The 13552-nt window shown below is 42.6% G+C and overlaps 1 non-coding gene and 2 pseudogenes across 1 annotated transcript; 1 reads left to right on the top strand and 2 right to left on the bottom strand.

Annotated features, from left to right (window-relative positions):
• The first annotated feature begins 779 nt into the window (after nt 1-779).
• On the top strand, nt 780-3967 carry LOC123143879 (uncharacterized; annotated as a pseudogene).
• A 1014-nt stretch (nt 3968-4981) lies between these two features.
• Nucleotides 4982-5178, bottom strand: LOC123146451 (U2 spliceosomal RNA). Its single transcript, XR_006472724.1, has one exon. It is a non-coding gene; the product is annotated as a U2 spliceosomal RNA (small nuclear RNA).
• Nucleotides 5179-12334: 7156 nt separating this feature from the next.
• On the bottom strand, nt 12335-12451 carry LOC123146471 (uncharacterized; annotated as a pseudogene).
• Nucleotides 12452-13552: the final 1101 nt, after the last annotated feature.

Genomic DNA, 13552 nt, shown 5'->3' with positions numbered 1-13552 from the left:
TTATTTTTTATTTTTCTCTTCCATTTTATTTTTTCCACTTTAAATAATTTGGTACTTAAAAATTTCTGTTTTTTTAAATGAGAATTTTGAATTTTTTTAATAAATCATCAAATGTTTGTGGATTCAAGAAATGTTCATTATTTTATAAAAAAATGCTTACTTATTCAAAAAAATCGACATTTTGAAAACAAATGTTCGGGAATCAAAAAATGTTCATGTACTATTTTTTAATGAAATTGAACAAAATTTCGTCAATTCAAAAAATGTTCATGAGTGGAAAAATATCCTAAACATTAAAAAACTGTCCGCGACTTACAAAATAATTTATTCATTCATAAAATGTTCCCTAATTCAAAAAATGACCATGCATTTCAAAAAATGTTTGTTAAATAAAAAATGTCATGAATTTTAAAAATTGTTCCACCAATTTCCATACAAGTTTTCGTCGATTCTAAATGTTTGCTGATTCAAGAAAATGTTTACAAAAATGTTCACAATTTCAAAGAAAATGTTTGCAAATAGTATAAAATGTTCATGAATTCAAAAAATGTTCTTGATTCTAGAAAATGTTCGAAAATTTATAAAAGTGTTCATGAATTTGAAAAATCTTCACACTTTCAAATATGTTCATGATTTCAAATATGTATCTTGGTAATGCAGCAAAATTTGATCATGTCCATTGAAGATTATGATTTTTTCTTCTTCCGTATAGTTGCACGGAATTACGCCCAAAATGCCACCGCGCCCTCCCAGTCCGATGGGAAAAAATAGCGCAGCGCAGCTCGCCCCGTATTCCTCTCGTCCCTCTCCTCTGCAGTCTGCACTCAACAAATCCTAGGTTTCACCGCCGCCGCCGACCCCGCCTCCAGCTGCCTTTCTCAACGCCGACGAATGGACGCCGGCGGTGCTGGGTAGACGCGCCCCTCCTCTGTCCCGCGCGACGGCCGCACATCAACCGCCACGGCGTCGGCTGCTGGAGCTCACTCCCCAGGCTGAACCGCTGCGGCAAGAGCTGCTACCTGCGGTGGATCAACTACCCCCGCCCCGACCTCAAGCGCGGCTGCTTCTCGCAGCAGCAGGAGGACCACATCGTCGCGCTCAACCGGATCCTCAGCAACAGGTCTGCACAACTGCAAATTTACAGTGCAATGCGTTCAGTTACAATTGCAATTTTTCAGTGAACTTTGCGTACGATTTTGCAATGCGCGGAGATCGTTCGAGCAGAGCGAGTGAACTGAAAGATTTGGGAGAACATGTATACCGATGCGCGTGCGCGTACATGTGTCTTGAGACAGTAAATGCTTGTTATTTTTTTTTAGTGTACGAACAAGATTAGTGCTGCTATATGAGTGTATAAATATTTGTTGCTATATAGTGTGTGAACAAAATTCGTGCTTGCATATGATGTTCTGCCATGAAGGAAGAATAGATGATGTGGGTCTGACATTGTTTAATTTCTGCAGTTCTTGTATCTGTTGCTATATGAGTGTGGGTCTGACCATGAACAAGATTAGTACTGCCATGAGACTATGAATTGCCATGGTTGTATAGGACTCATGATGTACTGCCATGAGTATAGGGTATATCAGAATTAAGCTAGAGGGACAGGAACCGAAAATAACTCGTTGGCTTATTCTCAGGGACTTATTTCCACAGGAGATTATCTGAGGCTTATTTTCACATGAGCTTATGCATAAGCCATACCTCAAAAGAATTGGCCCTTATTGCGTTAGCAAAATCTTATAGGTTATGGATGGATAATGTTTTTGTTTGTGATGCAAAATCTGATGGGTTCTAGATTTTGTTTTCCATTGCGTTCTGCTTGTAGTCGTATGTGAACGAAAACAGATTGATTATTTATCGGTGTTTGTGTTGTCGAGAGATGTTGACTGAATCTGTTTTCAGAATCTGATTGTGATTGCGCTTCTTTTGGCTCACAGACTGCAACCGTTTGCAGTCCTAGCTATAGTGCCGCATAAACTCCAACAACCGTTTGGATAATATTTTTGTTTACGATAGCAAAATCTGATGTGTTCTTGTTGTAGCCATATGTGGGCAAAATTGGATTGATTATTTACTGGTGTCTGTGCTGTCGAGAGATGTTGGCTGACTGTTGTCAAAATCTGACCGTGCATGTGCTTGTGCTGTTGTGCTTTTTTTGGCTCACAACCTTCAACAGTTTGCAGTCCTACACATCGCAAAGGGTATGACGAACTTTTCAATTTTCAGATCATCTGAAGTCTGTCAAAGTGCGTTGACTTAACGGTAGCGCCGTACATGGCAAAAATAGAAGAAAACAAATGACGGGTGGCATTTTCATAAATAGCACTAAAGCAATGTCATTGAGCAAGTTTGAGCTGTAACTAGTAGCATTGTTATAATATTTTCTACTTATCAGAACTCAGCTGACAAGTCTTGTTCCTTCGTAGGGGGGATCGGGATGACAAGTGTTGGAGCAAGCACAGCCACCAGCCAACATTGTTGCAGTGGGTGTGGCGCTCAGAAAGCCTATGTCCTGCCCTGCGAGTCGCTGAATGCTGATTTGCTGGTGCTGATCGCTTACCGGGTACTCTCTAGTGACCTGCTGCACTATGTCTGGTTCCGCGCGGTGTGCAAGCAGTGGCGTGCCAACACTCCTAGCCCACGCGGCTGTGGCGTGGTAGACCCGCGCTTTCACCCACGGCAATGGATGATGTTTCCGGAGGGCAACGGCCTACACCCCGGGCCACCCTGCATTGGGCGGCTACGTCTGCTTCCTCAACATCTACACTGGCATCTTCATCCGCGTGCACCTCCCGTGCTTCGAGGACCACTCTGTGCTCGACTGCCCTGATGGCCTCCTTCTCTTGCAGCGCAAGAAGGACGCTGCTATCTGCCTCCTCCACCCCTTCACGGTGATGTTGCCGAGTTTCCTCCCCTTGCCTCCCTCTGCTTGTACATGAGTAAGTTCGGGATCTTTCTGAATGGCCCTTATGATCTTCGACTACGGATGGTTCACGCGGCTGTCTCCATCCATGTGGGTGGCAGTATTACCATCATGGTTGCGCTCAGCCACGCCGAGCGCATGGCGTACGTATCCACTGGTGACAAGCACTGGACTCACACAAGCTGGATGATGACTGGCATGAGGACAGCACTGCCATTCCGTGGCAGCCTCTACATGGTGAGGAGATCGAAAAACAAACCCTCACACATCATGCGCGTTAATCCACAAGATAGCTCCAGTTCCTCCTCGTGGCCGTCTACACCGCCACAATGATCGCCACATGTCCAGCTAATCTGATGGCTAAGCCTTACCTGGTGGAGTGCAATTCTGAACTTCTTCTGGTCGGCTATACCGACAGACACTTGCAGCTTGTGGTTATCCGGCTTGCTGACCTCCTGCTCGGAGTCCCTGCCACGCCATTGACAAGCATCGGCGACCATTCCCTGTTCATTCGTACTTGGAGCATGGCTGTCAACTGCAGCAACCTACCATCCGTTCAGGGGAACTCCGTCACCATCCTCAACCCACCTAGCAGCGGCCGACTGCGGCAATATGATCTGGGCAGAGGTACCTGGTCGCCGCTGTGTGATAGAAACTTCTACACTGTCAGCGGCCCCATACCGAGGCCATACAGTCTTGTCCACCACATTGTCAGTTGTTGCCAGCGTCTTTACTGGATCAATGGGCACATCTGGACCCGCCACCATTACTCTGAACATCGTTGGCATATAGTCGCTGTAGTACATAGAAATGTTTGCACAGTCTGCAGTGATCAGTTGAAGGCTATTCATGCTTCCAAGATCTACGTTGAATGTCTCGGCTTTGCAGGTTATCAAACAGCTTCGTGTGGTACGAACATATGGCGACAGATGGTTTAGGATGTATTTGGCTGTGTGTTTGCCTCTACACTTTGTCTACTTTTGTCAAGACATTTGAGTCTAACTCGGATGAATTCGGAAATATGCTGGGTTGCCTTTATCATTCTGTCGTTCAACTGGGCAACACTGATTTTTGTGTAGCCACTACTGCACTGTGACTCCACTTGTGGGCCAGGTATGGTACTTGCTGAATATTAACTCCTGAATCTTGAAGACGCTGAATTGCATATTTGTCACGCCAGGTGCTCTAAACTGCATACCTAGGAGTTGTATATTTACCATTTTCTCATGTTGCTCCGGTCCAACTTGACTACTACTATGTTATACTCTTTTTTTAACTTTTGGAGCAAGAGTAGAGTAGCGCCCAGAATGAAGGAGGGGCCAGCCATTGGATGAAGGAGGGGCAGCCCAGATTAGGCACTGTAGCAGAAACACTGTAGTTGGCAGTGTAGACGAACACTGTAGATCAGATACTGTGGACGACCTCGTGTACACGGGATCATCACGGACGGAGCCGAGTTTCATGTTCAACTTAATCACGAGAGCGGCTATTCAAGTAAGAACTCAACTCTGGAACATCACCGAAGAAGGGCCTCCCCTTGGAATAAGCTTCTTGCTTCCATGCTAGTTTCACAAGAAAAATATGTTGCCACTTGCATCATGTACCTTTGTAATTTTAGATCGCCTTGTGATGCTAAGCGTTACAAGGAATTGGACAATAAATTGTAAAATACATTGTTGACTAGCGGTGCAGTGCTACTCTATCGCATTAAATAGACAGACAACCATGACTTGCTAATATTCTTTTTTTTTTGCAGGGGAAAATCTGACACATTAATAGGCAAATTTGTTCCAGATAATGCTCGGAAGCGAACACAGGTTTTAATCATTCTTGTCTTCTGCTTGATGATTCACCAAGCAAAAATAAAAGGTTCATTTGAGTATATAAAGAACTGATTCAAATAACAAAGCATCAGGTCCATTAAGCCATTCTTGCCTACAGAAAGAATTAAAATTAAACACTAAAAATTAGTGAGTACTACAACACAAGCACCAGCAATGTTATCATGATTAAAAATAATTCCTTTCAAAAGGCGAATTGTTTAATTTGTATTGGTTGGGGTGCGCCTGGCTTGGACTGTAGTGCAACACCCAAGCGACACGTGAGGGCCCCAGTGGCAAGCCACTGTGGTGGACCCTCCCCCATAAAAAATAAATTTAATATCGTTGTGGGCACATGGCCCACATATCAGATATTAAACTGATAAGAACAGATACTACACTTGATCTTAGCCAAAAGGCCGAGAAAGGTATGCTTTGAAACGATGCTCCTCATCTACTTTTATAACTCCCTCGGCCGCTCTGCCCCCTTCGGCGAGCGAGGTGGTACTAAACGTCATTAGGGATACCTGCCTTTGGTGTTCCCTTTTTTAGGCAAGCCTCTGGTGTTCCCTGTCATTTCAGCGTAGCAGCCCAGAGATGCCTCGAAGGCCCAACAGCGTGGCTTCTTAATTCTCATATTCTCGGCCCAATAACTTGGAAAACTTGAATATAAAACCAAAAGCTTCGTCATTCTCGTACATGACGTACATCAGAAGATTGCACATAACAGAACATCTCCTTTCTTCTTCTTTTTGAACTGAAACATCTCCATAGCCCTTGCTTTGGTGCAGCTCATCTCCTTTCTTGCGGGCGTACATGCGAATTTTCAGGTCTTCTGATGTGCGGCAATACAAAACGCACAAATACAACATATATTCAGTAGTAGTCAAAAGACATCATAAATGATGATTCCGAGGATCATGCATGTCATGTAATCATAGATAAGCGATATGATTAAGCAACAGAAATATTGTTGGCAACAGCCTCAAGTTGATTTTTATGACTCATGGGTAATCGGCTAATCGCTAGTAATTACAGTATGATACTACACTTGAAAAATCCCCTAATAGAAAAGGAAATATGAGCACCAGTGGCCAATGACGAAGTAACTTTGTGAAAGAGACCAATGACCAAGTAACTTTGTGGAAGAGAACGAATCCATGCAGTATGACACAAACCTGATGCTATAAAATGGAAGTTATTGGTCGGTCTTCTGCACATTATTCAAAACAGCTGAAAAGAAGATTGTCATTTATCTCTTGCGAAATCATTCAGCAGCAACACAAGAAAAGGAAGCTAGCAGAATAACACAACATACAGAGACACAGACAGTACAGGTGTGCTGAATAAATATGGTGAATTGGATGATAACTATAGAGCAGAAGCATGACCCTTTTCCAGGCAGTCATTTTGACATTTCAGAGATAAAATCCTTCTCAGCTGCTCGAAAAATGCCAAGCCATTGATATGGATAATCATGCATCATGCTATCATGTTCAGTTGATCAAATGGTTTTTGGTCCAGAGCAGTACGCTGCATGCTTGGTCCATGTATGATTTTAACATCGCGAAAATGAAGTGTGTGTAGGTGCGGGTGGGAGGTTCTTCGTCTCTGCAGAGGGGTTCCCCGTCTGGTGCGAGGGAAGCAGCCATCACGTGAGGAGGTTTGAGGCGCCAGAGGCAGATCTGATCCTGATTAGCAGGTGGCGCATTGGTGGTTCCCGCCGGCTTCTAGCACCGTGGCAATGACTCCAATGGTATGGTGGATGCCACAGTGTGACTCGCACCGATGTGGAGTGGCGGGGGCCAACCCTACTCTGAGATATGGGCATCCACCTGACTGTCCTGTCGGTGGTCTAAGGCGGGAAGATGCACCACCAATCTACTAGTGCTTTTTGGCCCTCGTGTGGAGTACCAGCCGAAGTGACCATTGAACGATCCATCATCAAGATTCTGACTAGAACACCTCTTCGTCCTGATCTTTATTGGTCTCATCTAGCAACGACAAGTTGCGTCATTAAGTAGTTGAAGACGTCGTCTAGTTGTTGTGATGATATTCATTGACTGGTCTTGGCAACCAGGATAATATCATTGTCCGTTGTCTCTGGCCGGACGTGACGGTGATGGCCCTGAGGATGTTTATCCCTTCTTGAAGACGTTGTGTGGAAAATGTCGATTTAGTTATAGGTGTCAATTTCATACCTTGTAATGATTTCATCTTGGTTGTCTCTGTTCTTTACTCTACCTAATCATTAAAAGAAAGAAGAAATGCATTTTTGCCCTTGGTCGGAACCACCCCACGGGTTTTGCCCTTACTTTTCGGCTCTGCTCAATTTTGCCCTTATATTTGTCTCTGTGGTTGCCCGAGTGCCCTTTGAGGGTTTGACCAATAGTTTGAAAATAAATAACCAATTCATATGAACTTATAAAAATGCAAACAAGATATCAAAATATTCAGAAATGCATTACTTTTATGTGCATGCCATTTGCATTCAGGAAAAAAGTATTGTTTACATACCTGAGGTTATTAATGTTATTAACTTTATTAAAAATAGAAAGGTATAAACAATACTTTTTTCCTTGATAAAAATCACGTGCAAATGTAGGTGATGTTTTCTAAACATCCTGGTATCTTATTAGCATTTTTCTGATTTCATATCAAATTATTATGAATTTTCAAACTACTTTGACCATTACTTTGAAAATTCATAAAAAGTTGATATGAAGAGAAATGCAAATAGGATATCAAAATGTTCAGAAAACATCACCTATATTTTCCTATAATTTTTATTCATGAAAAAGTATTGTTTATACATCTTTATGTTTAATAATGTTAATAACATTAATAACCTTAGGTTGCTTAAACAGTACGGTTTTCCTGAATGCAAATGACATACACATAAAGGTATTGTTTTTCTGAACATTTTGATATCTTATTTGCATTTTAGAAGTTCATATGAATTTTCAAAGTATTTTTCAAATGGTCAAAGAGCACTCAGACGACCTCAAAGACAAATCTAAGGGCAAAACTGAGCAAAGCCGAAATGTAAGGACACAATCCATGGACTGTCACTAGGAAAAAAGTGTAATCATCCCTTAAAAGAATTATTGTGTGCATCACAATGATGTAGGCGTCGGGGTTTTTAACCTCCTTTTTAAGGGAAAAATATCGTACAAGGGGTTAGGAATTTAAAATAATTGTAAAGGTACATTTAGAAGTTTGAAATGAGAAATGCAACATTGTCCATAAGGAAGTCACTTGCTTATGTTCACAACCTATCAATTGTCAAGAGGGATCGCCAATGATTTTTTTTCACTTGGCCTTCATGACTACTGAACATTGGTGTGGTTAGAGCATCTATAGTCGGGCGCCTCAACCTCCTTCCCCCACTATACGCCCGGGTGGATGGCCCGGTCACTGGCCGATCAAGAAACCCTCACCCAGACGGGCTCCTCATATCGGCCCCTTATGCCCGGGCTGACTAGCACCCCTCATATCCATCCAAATCTGGGGTAGATGAGCCGAGGCCCGGGCATGTCCGCAATGTTGCATCCGGCCCACATGGCCCACCCTGACTAACATATACTCGTCCTGATCGGCTCCCCAGACCAAACTCTAGCCACTCTTCACTTCACTCCACTCGGCCCCCAAGCTCCCTTCTGGCGATCTCTAACCTTCTCCGGCATGGCGGGCAGTGGATCTGACTCTGAACACTCCTGATCCATCGACTAGGGCGTCATCCCATAAGGGGCGGGGAAGGCTATGTTCGTCCGCATGGCCCTCCGCCGCTCTTGAGAGGAGTGCGCCCGACCGACGTCGGAATCGGTCTGGCGGAAATCCATTGAGTCGGCGCAACCGGTGCTCAGATCTGCCAATGCTGGAGGCTCGAGCTCCGTCTGCCGCCCCATCTCCGATGCGGCGGTGTATGAGGGCTACAGGGACCAATGTGCCCTTTGTGGGAAGGAGAGGATGCGGGTGGCCGAGGTCCGCCTCGTTGTCGACATGGCGGAGGTGGAGGCGGCAGGTGCGACATGTCGCACTGCCTTGGAGGAGGAAGCCGTCTGTGCATGCATCCTACAGAAGCGGCAGAGCAGGAACACACGCGCCCTCATCCCAGAGCAAAACCGGGCGGTTCATGCCATGGTCGGACTACCCCCCAAAGAGGAGGAGGACATGGACGTGGCTGACAGCTCTAGCGATGAGCAGATCCAGCTGGATCCATTTTGCGTTTTTTGAGCGCTACTTTTGTGATAAAGACGGTAAGGGCGCCGGCAATGGCAAGGGCAGTCGTGGATGATCTTTGTTCATGACTAATATGTACATAGAACATGTCAATTTTTTTGTAGTCCGATGACATGTGTTGATGTAGTAGCCGACCGCTTTGCGTTGCATCCAGAGATAGTTTACGATGCATGTGGTGTATGGATTTGAGGTTTGCTAAATGAGATACATGATTGTGTAAGTGAAAATTTAAGGGGTGACCGATCACTGTCTACGGACGCGCCCGGGCGCGTCCACGAAAGTTTGAAGGGGCCAGATTAGCTGTAGATGCTCTTAGAAGGCTAAATTTAAAAAGCACAAAGTATCTGCATGTAACTTGTTTTTTCTTCGCTCAATACTATTACAAAACCTCGATTTCATGGAAGTGTGGTGGAAATTTCAAAAGATTCAGCAGGCCCAAGACTTATCAAGCTTCCTACTTCTGTAGGTGGCTGAGCAAAGAACTGTACATATAAAAGTTCCAGATCAATAAAGCCCAATGCAGTAGAGTTTAGACTAGGGCAAGTTGTGATCGTACTACCATACCAATACACCTTCTATCTATCTGATCGTCCATTTTTGCATCAAAGTTCATGCGAACAAACTTCTCTTTTTTGTTTCTCAAAAAAAAAAAAACATTTGAACTCAAAACTTTGCAAATAAAACATCACACAAGTACTCCCATGTGAAGAAATGTTTCGGATTTTTTTGGCGCAATAGAAATTTTTAAAATGGTACTCCCTCCGTCCGAAAATACTTGTCATCAAAATGGACAAAAAGAGATGTATCTAGAACTAAAATACATCTAGATACACCCTCTTTTGTTCATTTTGATGACAAGTATTTCCAGACGGAGGGAGTATAACTCATTCGAAATTTAACAATTTTATGTGTTGTAAGAAAATCAGAAATATTTTATACAAAGAGTGGCACTTGCATATAGTTGACCTGCAAAGTTTCAAGGTCAAATGCTCTCTTGTTTGAAAGAAACCAGAATAAAAGGAAATTTGTAATCATGATGCAAACTGAATGGTCTAGATAGAAGGTGTAGCCATATGAGGGTATGAAAAATCCACACTCGTTAGAGAATGCATTCACAAAGTTACTTCGTCATTGGCCACTGCCCACTCATATGCACTAGGCAACCCCGGCATGTATCCCATAGCTACATAACTGCACCTCTTCTTGCCATCAGACTGAAGTCTTGTGATGTTACTTCCTTGTGATGCTAAATATTACACAAGTGCAGCCAACTTGGAAAAATGAATGCTTGATATAGGGTTTGCAGTGCAGTGCTATTCTGTTTAGCCGTGAGCATCTGGGTTCATTTGATTCAAGAAAAGATGCCTCGGAGTGGGAGGCCGTTAAGCACAAAACATAAAGCCTAATTACAAGATTAGTCAGAATAAACAACTAAAAACACTTGTTTTACTTTGTATTGGTTGGGGTGCGCCTGGCCTGGGCAATAGTGCGACGCCCAGACAACACCTGAGGGCCCCACTAGCATCGAACCCAGGATGTTATATAAGAAACATCACACTCCAACCAGTTCACCTACCAAGCCTTACTGGTTACAAAGCAGTGCAAAGTATTAAGAACCAATCTGCAGCACAGATACGAATATTTTTTAAATTCCGGTTGCAACAGTTTTTGAAAAAAATACCAGAATGTTTTGTGAAGCGCAAACGCTTTAAAAATTTGTAAACATATTTTTAAAAAATGGAACATTTTTGAAAATCATGAACAATTTTTTCAAACAGGAACATTTTCTAAAATCCAAAACAAAAGGTGGAAACGCAAACATTTTTTGAAACACGCAAACAAAATTGGGAACACACACTCTGGAAAAGAAATTGAAACATGAACATTTTTTTTAATTTGAACAATTTGTGGGACGGGAACATTTTTTTTAATTCCAATAGAAATTCCGAAAAGTTGTGAAAATTTTGAACAAAAACATTCCAAACAATTTTAGAAAAAGCAAACAAAATTTGAAAACACGTCTTTTAACACATTTTCAAACAAATTTGGAAATGGGACATTATTTGAAACTCCTGAAAATGAAAACATGAGCATTTTTAAGAATTGTGAACAATCACTGAAAACAGGAACATTTCCTGAAATTCTGAACATTTTTAAAAAGTTTTGAAAAATAGGACAAAACCATTCCGAACATACTTTGAAAAACTCGAACATTTTTTGAAAATCCAAAACATTTTTTAATTTATGTACAAATACGAAAACAGGACCATCTTTTGAAAAATTTAAAAGCGCGAACATTTTTTTAGAGAGAAGAGGATTCGCTTGAATATTTATTCCAGCTCGCTTTGATCCACAAAAATCCACCAGTTTATGTACGCCGGATAGTTGTCGAGTAATCATCAAGCCCAACGAAGGGTATGGTGCAGGAGTGAAGGGATTAAGGTTGGCTCTAATTAAATGAAGTTGTTGGAATAGAGCCTAACGAAAGAATTAAATGTTGGCTCTAAACGGAAATGTGGGAAGTATGGCTGGATTGTAGGCTCGGGATGTGCTTGCATGTCCGATGGAGTGTATGGTATAGCTGAATCTAACTAACAAAAGATATAAGATACCTGGTTGGAGTGGTATATATAGCTGGTGAGTGATGGCTGAATCTTAATGCGCACTAACAAAACAATCCATAAGATGTGTGCAACACGAGAGATGCTGCTGCCTTCTTTGCATGGGATCAATCGAGTCTCGCTCGCAAACTACTCAAAAAAGAAAAAAGAAGTAAACGACCTGCCGTCAGCTCTGATTTTTGGGCGACATGTTAACCTTTTCAATGTGCAAGGGAATGTTTTTATTTCTCGGTGTTTTTGCCGCTATCAAGTTTTACTTTTAAAAAAATACCTGGTTAATCTACATGTAACATTCGATCGAGCATTGTTGCTGCAAACGGCATACACAACAGTTTTAGGCCCGCTGCTGTTGCTCAAAGCAGAACACAACGTTGAAAGGCCAATTGCTTGCTACATCCGGAAGCAACTCAATGTAACACCAGTCGCCGCTATTATTTTTCTATTGGGAAGTTGGACCGCCGTGCTACAAAACCATTACATAAACGATGCCAAGACAACAAGGCATACGGACAACATAGCAAAGCCGACCGCATGGACACAACAAGGATGACTGCCATTGGTACAAGTCGGACACGTGTCGTAGCGAGATCAATCAGTGTGCTACAAGTTGGGGGTGATCCTTAGCACCCGTGTTAAGGGTTGTTGCGTGATTAATGTCTGATTGATATGCATTTTTTTAAAGCTTAATGTGCATCTCCCTATCATGCCACGCTGATGAACATGCTAATTTTTACTCCCATTGCAACGCACGGGCATTGTGGGTGCATAGCCCACATATTAGATATTAAACTGATAAGAACAGATACTACACTTGATCTTAGCCAAAAGGCCGAGAAAGGTATGCTTTGAAATGTTACCCTGCCCCTCCTCTTATAACTGTCTCGGCTGCCCTGCTGCGTTCCGTGAGCGAGGTGGTACTAAACAGACAGGAAGTCATTAAGATGCCTGACCCTATGCGCTTCCCTGTTGTTTCTACCAAAGCAGCCCAGCTGCCTCGGAAGGCCCAGTAGGTTGGCCCCAATACGTTGTGGAGAAAAAGAATGGTCCCAATGGCGTGGCTTCCTAATCACGAAAAAAAATTGCGTGGCTTCTTAATACTGTAATAAGTATACATTATTCGTCCAGTTAGCAACATGACGTATACATGAGATGGCATCTGAAAAAAAGCAACCTGAGACATGATAAATGTTGGCAGTTGCAATGTTGAGTGTGCCGTATCCACAAGGTTACAGAGTGCTGCCATCCACTTGCTTGCATTTTTATGAGGGGAATCACCTGCTGCAAAGATATATATTTATTTATAAAGGACGAAAAAGTAGTACCCCTACACGATGTTTACAGGAAGTTAGAGATTCAGCTATGAAACCTAAGTATATTAATCTTTCTTCTGGCTCCATGCAAGTCCAAATTCATCATTTCTTACTTAAAGATTATATCATACATCTATAAAGATCAAGCAGCACTCCATCGAAGATGAATATAAGACCAGCATCATCTAAAGACAAGATCTGGCAAATATACCAGGCAAAGTAAAGAATACATTATACCTGGATTCTATCACTGGTCTCACAAAAACTTTTGCTATTTTTCTCAACCAGAACTATATTATTATCCACATGTACAGTGATTCTTTTGCTCATCACTCTACGCTGGGAACAGAGCGTCAAAACAGCATCATCTAAAACATAACTAATACCCCAAAAGAAATACAAACTCTTTACACCAGCTATGTGTTCAACTAAACTGGCCAGCAACCAGCCCGAATTCCGGCCTGTTGCAATCAACCACCCTGCCATTGCAAGTCCTCGTACGCTATCCTGACTACTTGAAGCCGAGGGAACGGAAAACAACAGCAGACGTACGCACCAGGCAACGCCGGCATGACAAAAGAGGCAAAGAACACCAGGTCACCGCATCCATGAGGCTACAAACATGCCCCTTTT

Source organism: Triticum aestivum, chromosome 6D (genome assembly GCF_018294505.1).
Source record: "Triticum aestivum cultivar Chinese Spring chromosome 6D, IWGSC CS RefSeq v2.1, whole genome shotgun sequence".
In the NCBI taxonomy this organism is placed as follows: Eukaryota; Viridiplantae; Streptophyta; class Magnoliopsida; order Poales; family Poaceae; genus Triticum; species Triticum aestivum.
The sequence above is the reverse complement of the archived record's forward strand: the minus strand, read 5'-3'. Positions and strand labels throughout refer to the sequence as shown.